The following is an 18,581-nucleotide window of genomic DNA, read 5'->3' as shown; positions in this document are numbered from 1 at the left end:
CCACTTTTTGCTGAAATACATTTTTGTTTGCCTAAAGACTCTGTAAAATTATTCACTGCTAATCAGTACTATATCCTTTAAACCTGGTAAAATTGGCTTACACCTAATTGGCATATTTATTTCATTATAAGACTCTTCAAGAGGGGTTTACCATGTACCCCAGCCAGTAAATTAAATGCTACTACTGGACCTTTAACAATTATTGTGCCAACCACGTAAGTAGCCCCTTAAATCATGTCCCAGGCCTGCCATTGCAACCCGAATGCAGTTTTTAATTGCCACATCAACTTGGCAGCATAACCTCTTTGCCAAGCAATAACCTTCCCTTTTATTGCACATAAGTCACCCCTAAGGTAGGCCACGCGTAACCCAAATTGTAATTAAAAGATTGGAGATGTATCTTTAATGTCCTGATATTGAAAAACTCCATAATTTGTAACTCACAACTGTGAGGCCTCCCTGTCTCATAGGATAACATTGTGTTGCCTTATTAATTTTATAAGTGATTCCTTTTGATTGGGAACAGGAAGGGAGTTCATGTGTGATGTATGAGAAATTGCAATTAAAAATGTTCTTTAATGGTAAAGTTGGATTTTAAGTTAAATGTTTTGAAAATGCCACCTGTAGAAAGTTGTAATTTTCCTGCCCTAAACTATTTGGTGCCTTCAGCCTCCTCTGGGTCACATGACTAGATCTAATTGGCAGTTGGACTTTGTGAATTCCTCTCAGACAGTCCACAATAGAGGTTATTAGGTGTGCCTGAATGTGCCATCTACAGACAGGATGGCGGGGCAGCGCTGGGAACAGCCCCAATTGTAACTGAATCAGCTGTGCTCTACCTTCATACCAAAGGCCTGCCACCACTGCATTGCCTCTGTAGCCAGACTGGAGCCAGGTCAGGGGAGTTAGGAAATTCCAAGCACTTCAAAGAGAAACCTCTAGAAACTTTTGCTACTTGAAAGGCACCATGTATAAAAATGGGACCCACAGACCTTCAGACCTATTCTTCAGTTCACTTTCTGGGCATATGGAATGACTCTTAGAGGACTGCCTGATGCTGTAGCCTGATGAATATTACACAAGACGACTTTGCTCTACCTGGTAGGACTGCTTTGCTACCTGGAGCCTGCCCTGAACCCTCAGGGCCTGCCCTGCTGCTTGAGCCATGCTTGAATGCAGGACTGCTGAAGTGAACCAAGGGCTAGTTTGCTGGCCTGCTGTTCAGAGCCAGAGAGACATAACAGACTCCTACCATCTTGAACTTGCACCAAGCCTGAGTGTGTCATGATCCCCCAAGTGGTGCCCACAAGTCCTGGACCCTTGGCTGTGGTGTAATTGTTATACCTGGGCCGAGCTCGCGGGTTTTCACTTCACTGAATTCTGCGGGGTTAGCAAAAAACTTCACAAGATTTCACGGAGTTCTGTGAGCAGGTGGATTATCAGACGCCCGCTCGGTGAGCATGCTGATGCTGCACACTTCTAATGCCAATCAATCTTTGCCATTTACATTATGCTTTTTATGAGCTGCAACAGACCAGACATATTACAGGAGCTGCAATAAGTTTGGTCAGACACTTCACACGAGCTTCACTGAACAGTAGAACACTAGGCTCTCAACACACGTAGCTGCCTCTTCCTGCCAGTGTCAAGGTAGGGACTTATGTGTTTTCATGCATTTGTGCTCCAATCCTCCTTTTACTGCAAGCATTACACAAAAGTCTGGCCAAGCACATTAGAGGCTTAAGGTGTCAGCGATGGAGACAGGCAATTTTTAAAACCTGTGACAGGTCGGTTGTTAAAAAAAGAGCCTCTACTGTTGAGAGGAATTGTTTTCTTAGGCTGAAAGAGCCAGCATACTGTCTGTAGGATGCATTATGGACCTGTTATTGCACATGGGATTCATGCTCAATGTTTTGCTCTCTCTCTAGCCATCAAGTATATATATAGATGTGAGTGTCAGTGCTGAAATGATGACAATGTTTTGCAAAAGGCTTCTCTGCTATTTAGTGACATTTTAGAAATATTTATCTCACCAACTACAAATTGATTGCCATCTCATATTAAGAAAGTGTACCACCATGGGGACATCGAAACTATCGCGGCAACACCACGAATATTGGTGAAAATATAAACATATATATATAGATTTGTACACATTTGCGGTCACTGTACCACACTCATGTACACATTCACAAACTCACTCAGACACTTATGCACCCATTCACATACCCACTTACACACTTATACATCCAGTCACATACCCACTCAGATACTCCTGCACTCACATACCCACTCAGGTGCATATGCACCCACTTACAGACTCACTCGGTGAATGATGCACCCATGTACAGACCCACTCAGAGATTCACGCACTGACTTGGAGACTCAGCCATATACTCATGTGTACAGTCTCTTACCTACTTAGAGACTCTTCCACCCACTCACAGACCCACCTGGGCACTCATGCACCCACTCACAGACCCACTCAGATACTCATGCACCCACTTAAAGACTCACTCAGAGTCACACACCCATGTACAGACCCATTCAGAGACTCATGCACCTACTTAGAGACCTACACATAGACTCATGCGTACAGTCTCATACTGACTTAAAGACACTTACACCTACTCACAGATCCACCTGGGCACTCATGCAACCACTCACAGACTCACTCAGATACTCATGCACCCACTTACAGACTCACTCAGAGAGTCATGCACCCATGCACAGACCCCCTCAGAGACCTATGCACTCACTTAACGATCTACTCACACACTCTTGCATGTTCCTACAGACCCACTGAGACATTCATATACCCACTAACAGATCCACTCAGACACTTATACACCTACTCACACACCCAAACAGTCAGTCCCACATTCAGCCACAGACCCTCTCAGAGATATATGGACTCCGTCAGTCACTCATATACTCAGACACTCCCCCACTCACTCAGATATACATGCACATACTCACTCACCCAGTCAAGGCTCATGCATCCAGTCACAGACCCACCCAAACACTCGCCCTTCCAGTCAAAGACCCACTCAGACACTCATGCATGCACACATTCACTCACCCACTCAGCGATTGATGCTTTCACCCACAGACCCATTAAGAAACTCATACACCCACTCCCAGATCCACTCTGACACCCCTACATCTACTCACAGACCCACTCAGACACTCACACACCCATACAGTCACTCACATAGCCACTGAAAGATCCACTCAGAGACTTATGCACCCAGTCAGTTATACACTCAGAGACTCATTTACCCACTCTCAGTCATATTCAGAGACCCACACACCAACTCATAGAACCATTCAGACACTCACCTGCCAGTCATAGACCCACTGAGAGACTCATGCACTCACTCACAGATCCACTCAGACACTCACGCACCCACTCACTCACCCACTCAAACTCACACTTAGATACTCATGTATCCACTCACAGATTAGTCAAACAGACACATACTTACTTACAAATGCACAAAGGCACTCATGCACCTACTCACGGATTGAGTGAGAGATTTACGCAAGCAATCACAGACCCATTGTGACACTGATGCACCCACTCATAGATGTACTGAGGCCGTCACACATCTTGTTACAGAAGTATTGATACACGGATGCACCGTCTCAAAGATCCTATCATGTACTTATACAGTGATTGAGAGACTTAGTGATACAGTGTTGCATGCAGTCATAGATTACACTGAAAAAGTTATGCACTGTGTTATAGAGGTGTTAAGGGAGTTGTGCATGCGATTATATGGTCATTTAGATAGTAATTTGTTAAGTGTGTTGGTTATCATCTATTTTGCAGTTATAGGTTTTGAATGTGGTGGCGGCTATTGAATGTCTACATTTGTTTTGTCATTTCGCAACGTTTTTGTGGCGATCGTGGCCACCTATATCATAGCGACGCCCAGCGTCACCCTGAAAATTGAAAATCGGCTTATATGGTTGTTTTTATACAAACTCCATACAAAAATATGACTTTAAATAGTGCAGTAATAAACCCCTAGTGTGAAAAATACTGGTAAATATTTGCATATATGTGTTTTTCACTCCCTAAAAAAGGCCCATTCATCACAGTTACCAGAGTTATCGCAACTCTCGGTGTAATCGTAAAAACGGGAAGTAGGGTTTAAACTGTTTCTTTAAAAACTTACTAGAAAAATATGTGTACAAATATGTTTTTAAAGCAGTGATATGGTTAGTACTGTGTGTTTTGTAATAGAATTATTTATTAAACTGGTGGTCGTTGGACGTCTGCGGTTGTTTTGCAATTTTGCGATGTGATCGTGATCATCACGTCGTCCTTGCGGATTTCAAAGTTTAAAAAAAATAGTTTGACAGAAAATTAACAACATTTTGGCCTCTTGGGTGGCTCTGACAAGAGCCTTAGTGTAGATAGTGTGTATACCACAGCTACAGATAAGAATGTATGCAAAGTTTCAGGTTGCTTAGAAATTCACTGACAAAAACAAAAGTTCCATTGACATTATAGTTAGGAATTAGCATTTAGAAAACCTTCGAAAATCACTGAAAAAAAGGTTACAGGGCTATTCTAGCTTGGAAATAGAATTACAAAAACCTTAGAAATTTACTGATGGGACGTTATAGTTAGGCTGACATGTCACTCGTACAAAACCAGAGAAATTCAGTAGCTATAGTTAGCTGAGTTAACTGTAACTCGTTCCCCCGCAACGCACTGCTTATGAGCTCACATATTACATCACTGATGACATGGTCATTAACATCACTGATTACATTACTGACCACTTTGCACCTCCTTGACAAATCAGTTCAAATTTAAAAATACTAAGGGTGCTCTTAACATGGTAAGGATATGACCAATTCCATGCAAATTCATCAATCACCACTAAAATTATAGGGAACTCAAACTCACTACTATATGTCGAGATAACTATATAATTTTACTTCTTTACGTCCATGGTGCAACAATTTTTAAAAGCTGTTTCCTTGAAAACTACTAAATAGATAGCCACTAAATCAAGAAAAGGCAACACGTCCTTGAGTAAAAGTCTATATTTTTGCAAAATTTGGTGTAATTCCTTTTAGCCATTTTTTTCTGTATTGAGGAGCAAAGAATCCTGTGGGACTTAAAATGGGGAATGTCACCTTTTTGACCTTCCCTTTCAAATTGGCCCCTGCTTGACAGATGTGAACAAAATTTTCCATGTCAAACATAAAGTGGGCGATCTTTTCTGTTGGAGGTTTTTGTCCAGATTTGTCAAACAACGCCAAATTTAACAAGTCTTTTTAGTGAACGCACTCACCTGACTATAACAACACAGGCACTATTGCTGTCTGTATTGTGTGTGCACGTATGCATGTGTGTGTGTGTGTGTCTGACTGTGAGAGAGAGAGAGAGAGGGAGAGAGAGAGAGAGAGAGAAGAGAGTCAGTGTGTGTGCATGAAACATCAGAATGCTATTCATTGAACTCTACTTCAATATGACAACATTGAGGTCCATAATTGTAGAACAGGACAGGTGTCACAAAGGCCCAACATATGCCAAGCTAGGGACAGTCATTAATGTAATTCACACAGAACTATATCTAAAATGTGTGCCTTAACCCATACCCATTTGAAAATAAATGTCTGTATCCCTACAGGGTTATTAACCAACAAATGGTATCCTATTGTTTCATTGGCACATGACATTCACGTATCTCATTGGAAATAGTTTGAGTGAAACTCCCCCCACCTCACTTGCAACTTTTTCAGTTACATATCTTAGGAAATAACAAATAACAGTGATAATTTGTATCAGCGTAGCCATCTTCAATATGCTCAACACTGCCTTTAGGAAAGCAAAATAGCCTAGTAAATTGGATTAATAGTCAGCTTTACTTATAATCCTTGAATAACTGTTGTCCTTCTGGGTGTTAACCAACACAATGCAGGAATGTAGCATGAATGTAAAATGAGTAGATTTAAGACAAAGTAAATGAATTCTCTAATGTAATTTGAAAAGGTTAATTTCGGCCAATAATGTATTTTTAGAAACTGTGAAAAATAAAAAAAAATAAGACATTGAAAATGTGATACAAAGTGCAGTGTATTTTGTCTGTTTAAGTGTGCAGCTGATTTTATCAAATATCTTAAAATATTTCATCCATTGCCAAGTGTCCAAAAGTTCAAATACTCAAGTGGAACAGGGTCTTAATTCCTCACTTCTTCCAGTTGACAAGAAATCTTTCTGAACTATTTAGTTGTACAAAATCTTCAATTTAGAAAAATCTGTCAATAGGATATGGGTTGACTATTTGGAACATGGCTTCGGTGTTGAACGTGTTACTCACACTGCAGTTACCCATAATCGACACCTGTAGCCCAAACATCTGAGTTTAGATTGAGAGCTAGGGCATGACTTAGAGTTTGGCAGATGGATTACTGATTCACAAACTTCACGAATATCCTGTCCAATGTATTACAAATGCATTAGATTCAGTGGCACTTGTAATATGGTAGAAGGAACATTCATCAAGTTTGTGATGGATTAATCCATCCGTCAAACTCTAAATCACGGACTTGGGGCCTTATTCCGATGACGATGGACCCGCCAGCTACAGGCCGTTGGTAGCAGGCCCACCAACATCTACAGAAGCGGTCCGGCAGCCGGATTCTGATCCAGCGGTCTGAGGCATTGAGCAGAGTGACCGACCGCTGCATTTCTTACGAGCTCAAGAAGCCCGTCAGAGCAGCGTTGGGACCGTAATACCTACAATAGGGGTGATACCTGCACAGGCACTGTTATAGGGATTACAATGCCCGTTTTTCTTCGCCTTTTCATGGCGGTCCAACCGCTACAAAATGACAGATGGAAAGGGACTTTGGGTGCCCCTATCAGGGCCCTTGTCCCCCCTGGTCCTCCGCTATGAGGTTTGGGGGGGCACATGTGGTGCCCCCCAAAACACCCATGCACCCTGTGCCAGGCACCATGTGGTGCTTGACACACTGTGCATGAATGTTTAAAAATATGCCTTTTCCAATTGCAGCTTGTACTGCGTCCCTTTTCCGGTCCATAGCACAAGCTGCAATAGAAAATGGCCTATTTTCGACCTCTATGCTGGTGGACACTTTGGAATATGGGGGTTGGAACCGACCACTACTAGCCAGGCGATTCCACTCCCACTGCATGTGTCCGACCGGCATCATAATGAGCTCTTAGCTTTTTGTTTTTTAAGGTAATGGAGCAGAATAGGGGGTTGATGTACTGAGTAATTTTATCAGTTATAAATCCTGAGATTCGAAAATTCACTGGGTTTGCAACAGCTAAATGGCTTTATACTACATACTAAACCTTTTTTCTGATTTGGTATATGCTTGGAATTTTAAAAACGCATTTAGAAATTCTAAATTGTGATCCCAAAGCAAAATCAGTGGGGTGCAACAACAGTTTCATTCACAAAACATTGATAATTTATAGACTCCCAAAAGAGGGTGGTATTCCATTGCACAAACGGACCCCTTACCTATTGTAAATGTCACCAAATTTTTGAGAGTATGCACTGCCAAATCCTAAACAAATATTTTTTTTAAAAACATTTTTAAAAAAGCAGCCCCAATTCTTTTAAGGAAAATGTTTTGAAAAATGTAATGAAAAAGGTTTTCTTTGGCATCCAGTTGTACTAAATTGCTATTTGCGTCCCTCCTCATGCATAGTATTGAGTTAGATAGGATTGAGACCTACCTTGAATCCTTATTTTGAGTACCGACGCATTAATACATTGGTTGGGTCGCAAAGTAATTTAGTGGTCATAAAAAAACTGGTAAAACAACGCCAAAGTTAGAAGGGCTGGTATTTTTAGACTACATCTAGACATCTGGCACTAGGTTCTCAATTGGCTTCCTATACTGTTCTATTTGCAGACTTACCGAATTCAGCTATTTCATTTCGTATTGTCCTCGCATAAGCTTGTATGGGGGACGTTGCACTTCAACTGTTAAACAAGGTAAACATTGTTTAGTAATATTTAACAAATTGTATTTTTACATATTCTTTTTTCTTAATACGATATTAGCATTTTAAATATTATGCTGTATACTTCTTTCTGCGTACAGTAATTGCCATACTAAATTATTTGCTCTCAATCTGGTTAGAAATACATGTTATCTCTATTTGCTTCGTAAATTCCTCTACCCAGGATACTGCTATCTCACCCTGCTTGCTTTGTTATCTCTATTAGGCCATACAAATGTGGCCATCATTACATTAGGTTTTTAAACTTATGTTTTACTATTATTGGGAACATTGAAGTAATCGTATTATTAGGAATTTGAATAATGAACTGTAATTATAGATATTCACATTTATTATTTCTTCATGCCTTTGTGTTTTTTTGTGTGTTAGGAAATTAAACAGCGAAGATTATTGAGTGGTATATGTCTTAATCTGTCAAAGTGATGATAGTTGTAAAGAAGCAACTTTTAGCAAATTGTTCAAGCCTGGAAAACAAGTGCAGGCAGAAAGACAGGAAATCTGGTGTTAAGGTACACCTCCATTTGGCGTTTCTCATCATGTTTAATGGAAAACATCAGGAAAGGGATGCTGCCTAGAGCAGTGCACTATACAACAGTCTGTTATCTGTATTCACCTCCCCATCTGATTTAGACAATGGTGTAGTAGAATAACACTTATCGTCAATGACGTCGAAAGTATAAGTAAACCTCAGGTTTCCCACTGAAAGAGAGCAAAACAAATTAAAGACACGAGAGGTGAAAATTCTTAAGGCGCCAGAGATCGAGAGCCACTTGTGATTGCGCTAGTTTTGGCTCAATTGTGACAGTTTGGGGAAGTCGGAACTGCAGCTACTTGTATGGCCCCTTCGGTAATAACTAGTGCATAAAAGCTAATTTAGCGTTTCTCCCATGGTATCCAGTCATGGCCACCGCAAATCAGGACATGTGTGCATGCTTGATAATACTAAGACAGGACCCAGATCAAAATGTGCATGGAGAGTTGCCCTAAAGGAGTGTCTACAAAGACGTAGCTCCCATTTAGCCTCTCCATTCAAGCAGTAGCCTAGGAAGGAAGCCCTAATTCCTGATGCGAACAAAAGAAAAAGGATTGCTCATCTCCTGTTTTAAAAGAGAAAATTGTAGCTCCGTAGTCCGCTTTCGGCCCTTCCAAGTACCACACATCAGGTGTTAGACTAGCGCATTTCAGTGTGGTGGTCAGCATCAAAGCACTGAAATACATTAGTCACGCTTACAGAGCTGCCTGACAATGTGATGATGATCATGAGGAGCTCCAAGCAGCCTGGCGCATGGCGCTTGATCTACTTGAACTTCAGAGCTCTGCCATGGGAACTTGTTGCTATAGCGATTACAGGCCGTGATAGTGGACACATTTTAAATTGGGCTCAATTTCCCTCTCCCTTTCGCGCGGCCGTGCCCTCCCTCGCCTATCGAAGACACATGTCACGGGGGCTGAGCAGCTGTTTTAAAAAATAATCAGCAAGCGGGGGTCTGGCAGACATGTAGAGCCAACATAAGGGCTTGTATTGCTTTCGGGCATGCTGACATCATGATCGGGCCAGGTGGGTGGCACCCGGGCTGCATAACCTGATTGTTTTAGATTGTGTCGCACCTGCTGCCCAAACAAGAGCCGTGCAACACACACAAGATGGTGGACTCTCCTTAATAACTCAGCACACTTTCACTCCTGGGCCATGATACCTCTGAAGCTGTGCCACTATTGATAGGTAAGGTAAGCCTCTGCCTCCAAGTGCCCTTCAAGAGGGAGAGGAGAGTATCCCAGGATCTGGATGCCATCTTCCAAAAGGATGACCAGAGATGCCTTGGCATATACACTGAGGGCCAGATTTACGAAAGGATTGCATTGCATTTGCATCATGCAAGGTGACGCAAAGGGAATGCAAGCCGTAAATGAGATGTACTCTGCCATGGAATATTGCAAGGCAGTGCAAGTAGCTGCCTTATGTTACTCTGCCCTGGTAAGGTGTTCCATGGGTGGAGTTTGGGTGTTTCCATGCATTCACATTAGATGCTCTGCAGCACATAGAAAGAACAAAAAGTCTCTAGGGTTTGTTTTAGGAAGGATGGTGTCACTTCCCGCACAAAAACATTCATGCCTGCAACACAGGCACCCTTGCATCAGAGCACAAGGGTATTTGCATTGACACTAGGCTGCACTGTGTGTACCAACACAGAGGGACAGCAGAAATGCACCATATCTTAGTAGTCTGTGAGAGGCAGCTCAGCAAGTTGTCTTGCTATGTTGTGCTGAATTACAACTTTTTAAATCTGATCCCTGAGCAATATTATCAACATCAGTTCAGGTGAGAGTGAGTAAAGTCTTTGAATGCAGCTACATTCCTGGGAACCTCAAGGGCTCCCATTAAAAAAATGTTTTGTCCATTTTTATACAGACATACATGGAATGATGGCCCGCCACTCTATGCATGTGTCATACACTGTTTCTAACACAACACAAGCACTAGGGGCCCAAGGCACACAGATTTGGCAATCACTAGATTCAAATTTCTCTTCCATTACGATTAGTTTACCCCTGAATTTCAAAATGTGTAAATATATTTTTTTATACTTGCACAATGGGATGAATTTAGGTTGATGGAATGTTGAAATTTGTATTTACCCGTTCCAGTTAATTTTATTTACATTTCATAAATTTCTTTATGATACTTTGTTTTTCAATTGTAAAGTGTAATCAATAATGATATCTAAAATATCTAAAATAACATGAACATTTTTTTCTTTCATGGTGCAAGGGTGCCTCTATTGCATTCAGGATTGTTTATATGCAGGAAGGGGCACCTTCCTGCACAAAGACACTCCTAAGAGGCGTTTTCCTCTTTCTATGTGTGCTGAAAAATGCAGCACACTTAAAAAGAGGAAAAAGTGAGGAGAAATAAAGATATTTCTCATTGTTACGCCTCACCTCGGGAGGCTGAAGGATTTGGAGCTTCCCCAGGTTTACACGATCTTGTAAATCTGGGGAAGAGTCAAAATCCAGGGGTGTGGCATGGGGAAAATCCACCCCAATGCTCATGGAACACCTCCCAAGCACAGAGTTAGGCAATGCAGCGATTTGCGCTGGCTTGCCTTACTCCATATCTAGGAGGCCACCTAAAACCAAGCATAGTGGCTTTGCGTGGACTCATAGATATAATTTTGTAATCTGCGCCGCTGGAGTGTCACAAAAAGTGGTACTCCAGCAGTGCAATGGGTTTATAAATAAGTCCCTGGATTTGCGCTTGCAGTTATCTTCCTTATCTTGATTGAATTATGTGTGGTTCCCTTGTAGTACCAATTAGTGGCCTTGCGTGGCATATGACCTATTCCAAAGCTTGGCTGGGGTACATTTGAGCATGTTTCAGCTGTAGTAATACTGGAGTAAATGTGGGTGTAGGTTTAGTGAATTGTACTCTTTTATCCTTTTCTAGGAGCACTGGAACGTAAATCTTTGTGAATCCAGCCCGATGTTCATTGGGCCCAAGGTATAGGACAGTTATAGGCAGAAATTTCCACCTTTGCGTTAGAGACTTTTATCCTATAGTGCATGAGCTAGTAATACTGGAGTATTATTTCACATACTCAAAAATGCCTATGAGAATTGCCCCCTTAATGGATCCTTGCCCACTACTGGAATTCAGAATTACCACAAGAATACATCTTTGAGAATCAGACTCTCCGTGAATTAGGCTCGAGAGATATGACAGGCACTTTAATAAACTGAATTGTATATAAATAGAATTTCACTAGATATTAATAAAGTTCTAGTTCACATACATCTGCAAATTGACCACTGAATGTTTGGTAAACACACTTCAATTGATTGGGGCGAATTCAGATAGGCATTTATGAGTAGTAGTTCCCCCAGTAATTCTACTTCATGTTCTATTTATTGCCTGTGAGAAATATCTGAAATGGGAAATAAAATGATAATATTCAGGAAATGTTTATTAACAATAAAAGCAAATAGCAAGGCCTGTGCACTTTTTGCACGTTTATTTATAGAGTCATGGGTATCGTGGGCCTAATATTACGCCTGTTGTAGAACATCATATACACATTAACACTTTTGTAAATTACCTTTATTGCGTTTAATGGAAGAATATCAATTAGTTGATATTTGTATAGTGCAACACTGTCACCCCTAGGGGAATCTGGAAGCTGAGGATGCTGTGTCTCAGTTGATAAGCCAGGTCTTGAGTCTCTTCCTGATGCCCGCTAGGGAGAGGGCTGTTTGAAGGGCGAGTGGAAGGTCGTTCCAGGTCTTTGTGGTGACATAGGAGTGACTCTCGTTACAGCTGCTGGGAGTTTCAAGCCCGCCTGTTCTAGCCTGAACTCTTAGAAATAAGGTCAGAGGGATGAGGGCTCAAGGTACCTAACTTGGAGTTGAGTGATATGCAGTAATTTACACCAGCACTCCAGACAGCAACACAATTGCAACCTACAAATGTTATTGGCTGGAAGGGGCCAGCCTCTGAAAACCAGTGACTTTGTTACACCTAGCATAATAGTAAGATCACTGAGACAGAGTTTGATGCAATAGAGATATATAAGAAGGCCCGTGATGGCATACATTACAAATATGACCGGCAACTGTGCAGATGCTGATTAGGAGCATTCACCATCACGTGGCAGCCCAATAACTGTTTTGGTTTGAGAGAGCATAACATTCAAGCACAGTTAAATTGCAGTTACACCCGAAGGAGTAAGAGAAAAAGCTACAGAGGTGAATAGAAATGGTTTTAAGACAGGGGGCCACCATGTCCACATTAAAGGGCCTCAATGGTGAAACTGTAAGTCAAAAAGAGCATGATGAGAGACAAGAACCCCAAACCTCGATTTGTGGGGACATTGCAGGTGGAAAGTACCCTTAAGTCAGTGGAAAAAACCCTGGAAAGATACAATAGTAAATTTGAAACCATAATACAGGCGAACAAAGAAGTGGGAGGGGTGTGCCCAGACGTGGTTTCCTTGCTCACCATGCCACTGGATTCAATGTAGTCTGGCTGACGAGGGGTGATATCCTGAAACCTGTCCCATGATACTTGTTTCTGGTCCAGGTAGGATCTGGACTGGCAGTTCAGGCTGGACTGTTCCCATGGGGAGCAGGGTCAAAACTGATTTGCATGTGGCTGGGTCTAAACTAGAATGGCCTGGTGTGCAAAAATGAAATGGATTTAGGCCCCGATCACTGTACTAGGGGTAAATGTTTGACAATGTTTCAGCATTCCGTCCATCTATTGTTCTTCTTGCATTTGTCGCTCTAAGTGTGAAGTGTATGCCCAGACGGGGGTCCCTTGCTCACCATGCCACTGGATTGAGGCTAGGCTGGCTGGCGAGGGTTGATACCCTGAAACCAGTCCCAGGATGCTTGTTTACAGTCCAGGAAGAACCTGGCTTGGCTGTTCGAGCTGGACTGTCCCATGGAGAGCAGGGTTAAGACTTATTTGCATATGGCTGGGTCTATACTGGAATGGCATGGTGGTCAAAAAACAATGGATTTAAGCCTATATCTCTGTACTGGGAGGTGAATGTTTGACATTGTTTCAGCATTCCGTCCATCAATTGTTCTCTTTGCATGTGTTGCCCTAAGTGAGAAGGATATGCACAGATGTGGGTCTCTTGCTCACAAAGCAGCTGGAGTCAAGCTGGCATGGCTGATGAGGAGTGATACCCTGAAAGTGGCCCCAGGATGGTTGTTTCCAGTCCAGGGAGGACCTGGCCTGGCAGTTAGGGCTTGACTGGCCCCATGGGGAGCAGGATCAAGACTGATTTGTGTATGGCTAGTTCTAAACTGGAATGGCATAGTGTGGGAAAAAAATATGGATTTAGGCCCATATCCCTGAACTGGGGATGAATGTTTGACATTGTTTCAGAATTCCATCCATCAATTGCTCTTTCTTAATTTGTCGGCCTAAGTGGGAAGGGTATGCCCAGATGTGGTCCCTTGCTCATCATGCAATTGGAGTCAAGCTAGCCTGGCTGATGATGGGGGATAACCTGAAACCGGTCCCATGATTCTTGTTTCCGGTCCAGGGAGGACCTGGCTTAACAGTTCGAGAACTACTGTTCCCAAGGGGAGGAGGGTCAAGACTGATCTGCATTTTTTTTTGTTGCAGATTTATATAGCGCAAACTTGACCCGAAGGCATTGGAGCACTTTACATGAGCACCAGTTACGTTACACAAGGACACATTCATTATTTGGTAGGCGCGGGAAGATTAAGTGATTTGCCCAGAATCACAGGATGCTGAGCCGACGCCGAGGCTCAAACCTAGTTCCACAGCTCCAAAATCTGCAGCTTTAGCCATAAGGCTACATCCCCTCCCCAATGGCATATGGCTGGGTTTTCTAAACTGGAATTTCATGTTTGTTCGAAAAGGGTATGAGAGGCAATACATATACAGTGTAAATCATACAGTATATTCAAAAAGAGAAATAAGTAATTCCACGTTGTTGTGTCTTGTCTTAAGGTGTCTTTATTAAAGATATACATATATTTAAATCCAAACATATGTCCTAGTAATGTGGAGTGCAGGATAAGTGGTGACTTGTATTCACAGTGCCGTGGGTAGGAAAACACAGAGTGAGGTGTGGGGCAAGAAAGGAAAACATGGTGAGGGAGGAGAGTACTTCCAAGGAGAAGTAAAAAGACCACTGCTGTGGATAGTACCGGAGGGCAGGGAATCAATAGTGCTTTCAAGTGTTCTCATCATGCGTGGGGAGGTTCCGCTAGATTGCCAAATCGTAGAAGGGCGAAAATGGTGAGCGTGGTAAATAAAAGTACACTTACCAATAGCATAAAGCAGTCAGTTCGCCAGACAATTAAAATCAGGTCCCAACTCTAATTTCGTTCGCGTCGGGATTTAGGATGTATAGAGAATTGACCTAGACAAATTAAGGGATAACACCAATCAGTGAAATTCCCATCTGTGTTTGAAAACAGGATGAATGGTGCATGTTATAGTCCTACTAACCCCTCAGGTAAGAGGCAATGGTGGTCCAAATAGAAATGAGAAATCCAATATCAGCCTCTTTGTGGCTATTCCGTAGTTGAGGTAATCACTATCTATTGGGAAAATAATTGGAGTAAGTAGATGAAAAGCGGGCCCTAAGGAAATCGTTGTAAAGCGTTGCAAGTTAACAGAAAAATGATCCTTCCAATACGGCTGAAAACAGTCCATGTCTGGTGACATTGGGCTCAAACAACTGTAACATTAAGTATGTTCTATCAGTAGTCTAAATGGAACACGCTGGAAATGGCCCAGTTCTGAAATGGCATATAAGCACCAGGAGGTAGCAAGAGTTAATATAATGCGGCTTATGTTAACCCGTAATGGCGCAGCAGAGAAAGGTGTACTAAGGTCTTAACCCGTGGTGGCCAAAGCTCGCCCATGAGACAAACTATTTACAAGTATGTGTATACTGTAGCGCTAAGGTAGTGAATGGCCTAATGCCTACTCGTATTTAACAATAAAAGCTTGTCTCGTGGCTAGAGCGGTTAGACCGATGAGCCCACGTAGTATGCGCTTAATGCAAGTTAATGTTCAGCTTAACGCTGATGCAGCGAGACAAAAGTATAATTGCCCCCATGTGTTATAGACCTTGTCCCCGCTCGCGTTATTAAATGAGAGCTCATCTAGTGGTGGAGCAATTGAAAATAAGCCTACTAAGCACGAGCTTACTAAAATAGTGTTATAAAAAGTCAGGAAAAGGAAAAAGGTGAGTGCCCCCGAGTATTGCCATTCTGGAGCCAGCTCGCGTTTTGCAACAAAGGCTCGTCTTGTGGTTGGAGCAGTTAAAAATGAGCCCAACTGATTCTTCGTGTAAAGGGAAATTTTAAGACAAAGGCTAGTCTCATGGTTGCAGAGAAAGGTGTACTAAGGTCTTAACCCGTGGTGGCCAAAGCTCGCCCATGAGACAAACTATTTACAAGTATGTGTATACTGTAGCGCTAAGGTAGTGAATGCCTATACGTATTTAACGATAAAAGCTCGTCTCGTGGCTAGAGCGGTTTGACAGATGAGCCCACGTAGTATGCGCTTAATGCAAGTTAATGTTCAGCTTAACGCTGATGCAGTGAGACGAAAGTACATTCACTACCTTAGTGCTACAGTATACACATACTTGTAAATAGTTTATATCTCATGGGCGAACTGTGGCTACCACGCGATTAGAACTTTGTACACCTTTCTCTGCTGCGCTATTACGGGTTAACATAAGCCGCATTATATTAACTCTTGCTACCTCCCGGTGCTTATATGCCATTTCAGAACTGGGCCATTTCCAGCGTGTTCCACTTAGACTACTGATAGAACATACTTATTGTTATGGTTGTTTGAGCCCAATGTCACCGGACATGGAGTGTTTTCAGCCGTATTGGAGGGATCATTTTTCTGTTAACTTGCAATGCTTTACAACGATTTCCTTAGGGCCCGCTATCCATGTACTTACTCATGTTATTTTCCCAATAGTGATTACCTCAACTATGGAATAGCCACAAAGAGGCTGATATTGGATTTCTCATTTCTATTTGGACCACCATTACCTCTTACCTGAAAGCTTAGTAGGACTATAACACGCACCATTCATCCTGCTTTCCACATAGATGGGAATTTCACTGATTGATATCATCCCTTAATTTGTCTTGGTCAATTCCCTATACATCCTAAATCCCGACGCGAATGAGAATAGAGTTGGGACCTGATTTTAATTACATGGTGAACTGACTGTTTTCCTAGCCTCGGCACTGTGAATACAAGTCACCACTTATCATATGTTTGGATTTTAAAAATATGTATATATTGTATGGTAGTACAGCCCAGAAGAAGCCCATGCCTGGGCGAAATGCGTTGGCTGTCTGCTTATGAGAACTCAGTGCATCTTCAATAAAGACACCTTAAGACAAGACACAACAACGTGGAATTCCTTATTTCTCTTTTTGAATATACTGTATGATTTACAGTGTATATGTATTGCCTCTCATACCCTTTTCGAACAAATGTTTAACTTTGTGGTCATGTGGCAGCTGACCATCTGAGGTGGGCAATATCTGGTTACCCTTGTGACTTGTCCTGGCAGTGCAATCCTCTAGAACCCGGCTGCCTCTATCGAACATTATGGAATTTCATGGTGTTGAAAAAAACGATAGATTTAGGTCCAGATTTCTGTACTGGTGGTGAATGTTGGACATTAATTCAGCATTCCATCCTATAATTGTTCTTTTTGCAGGAGTAGCATGGAAAGCAGGCCAGACATCACAGATGGGCATTGCTGGAGCTTAATTTTGGAGGTCCCAGCAAGCAGTTGATGCTGTAGCGTGAAGAGGTGTCTGCTGGAGCTTTGCGTTGCAGCGGAGTGCGGGCGGCTAAGTCTTGAGGTGAACGGGCCCTTTGTTGCTGCAAAGAGCCCATAAACTTCAACAGAAATCTCTGAGGTCACAACAAGGGTCCCGGACCTGAGAGGCACCACTTAGGAGTTAGCATATTGCTTCAGCTGGATCCAGGTGCTGCTGTAGGATGTTGGGGAGTCTTGAATGTCCCTGTGGCTCAGCTCAGGAGGCAAGCAGACTAACCCTTATAGTCACTGTGGTAGCCTTGGGTTGAAGATGAAGTTGCAGGTCCAGTTACCATCTCCCCGATAAGAGGACAGCAGGGCAGCAGATCAGCAAAGCAGAGGTCCAACACAGCATCAATTAGCAGGGCAGCAGTCCAGCAGAGTAGCAGTCCTTTTTGCAGGACAGCAGTCCTTCTTCCTGGCAGTGTCCACAGGTCCAGAAGTGTACTACATAGTTGATGTCCGAGGTCCCCTTTTTGTATCTTTGTGCCTTCCTTCTGGAAGGTGGGAGAAGGTTCTAGACAGTGGCTTCGAAGTGCATGGAATTTCCTGACTCCCCTGCCCTGTCTCTAAGCTGGCTGAAGTGACAATGTGGAGGTGATATGTCCTTTGTGTGAAAGCAGAGCACTCCCTATTCTGTGCACAGCTCTGCACCCCTTATCCTGCCAGGAGACGGCCCATTAAGGCCTACCTAATCTGTCTATTGTCTGACTGTCTGGGAGGAATTCACAAAGTCTGTCAGTTACACCTAGTCATGTGATCTAGGGCAGGCTACAGGCACAAAAGGGATAAGGACAAAAAATGCCAACTTTCTAAAAGTGGCATTTTCAAACTTGGACCTTCTTTAGTGGTGCCTTATATGTAATACAAGGAGAGTTTAACGACTGGCAATGGTGTTTTCTTGCCAAGCCGGCATGACAATTTAAGCTGCATTCAGGCTGTAGTGGCCTGGATATGTTTTAAGGTGCTTCATATAAAAAAAAAAAGGTTTTATTGTGTTTTCTTAGCATTGTATGACAACACTGTGACATTTGGGCAAGAAAAGAAAACAACTCACAGTAACCATACATAGGTTAGCAAGAGTGACATTGTGCCAGCATATCCTTGCATCTACTGCCTTTCACATACAAGAAGTATATAGTAAAAACATAATTAACAACCTCAGAACAAGTATAACCGTGGAGTGTGCTGCTGGTATGAGTGGG

Source organism: Triturus cristatus, chromosome 6 (assembly GCF_964204655.1).
Source record: "Triturus cristatus chromosome 6, aTriCri1.1, whole genome shotgun sequence".
NCBI classification, from domain to species: domain Eukaryota; kingdom Metazoa; phylum Chordata; class Amphibia; order Caudata; family Salamandridae; genus Triturus; species Triturus cristatus.
The sequence above is the reverse complement of the archived record's forward strand: the minus strand, read 5'-3'. Positions refer to the sequence as shown.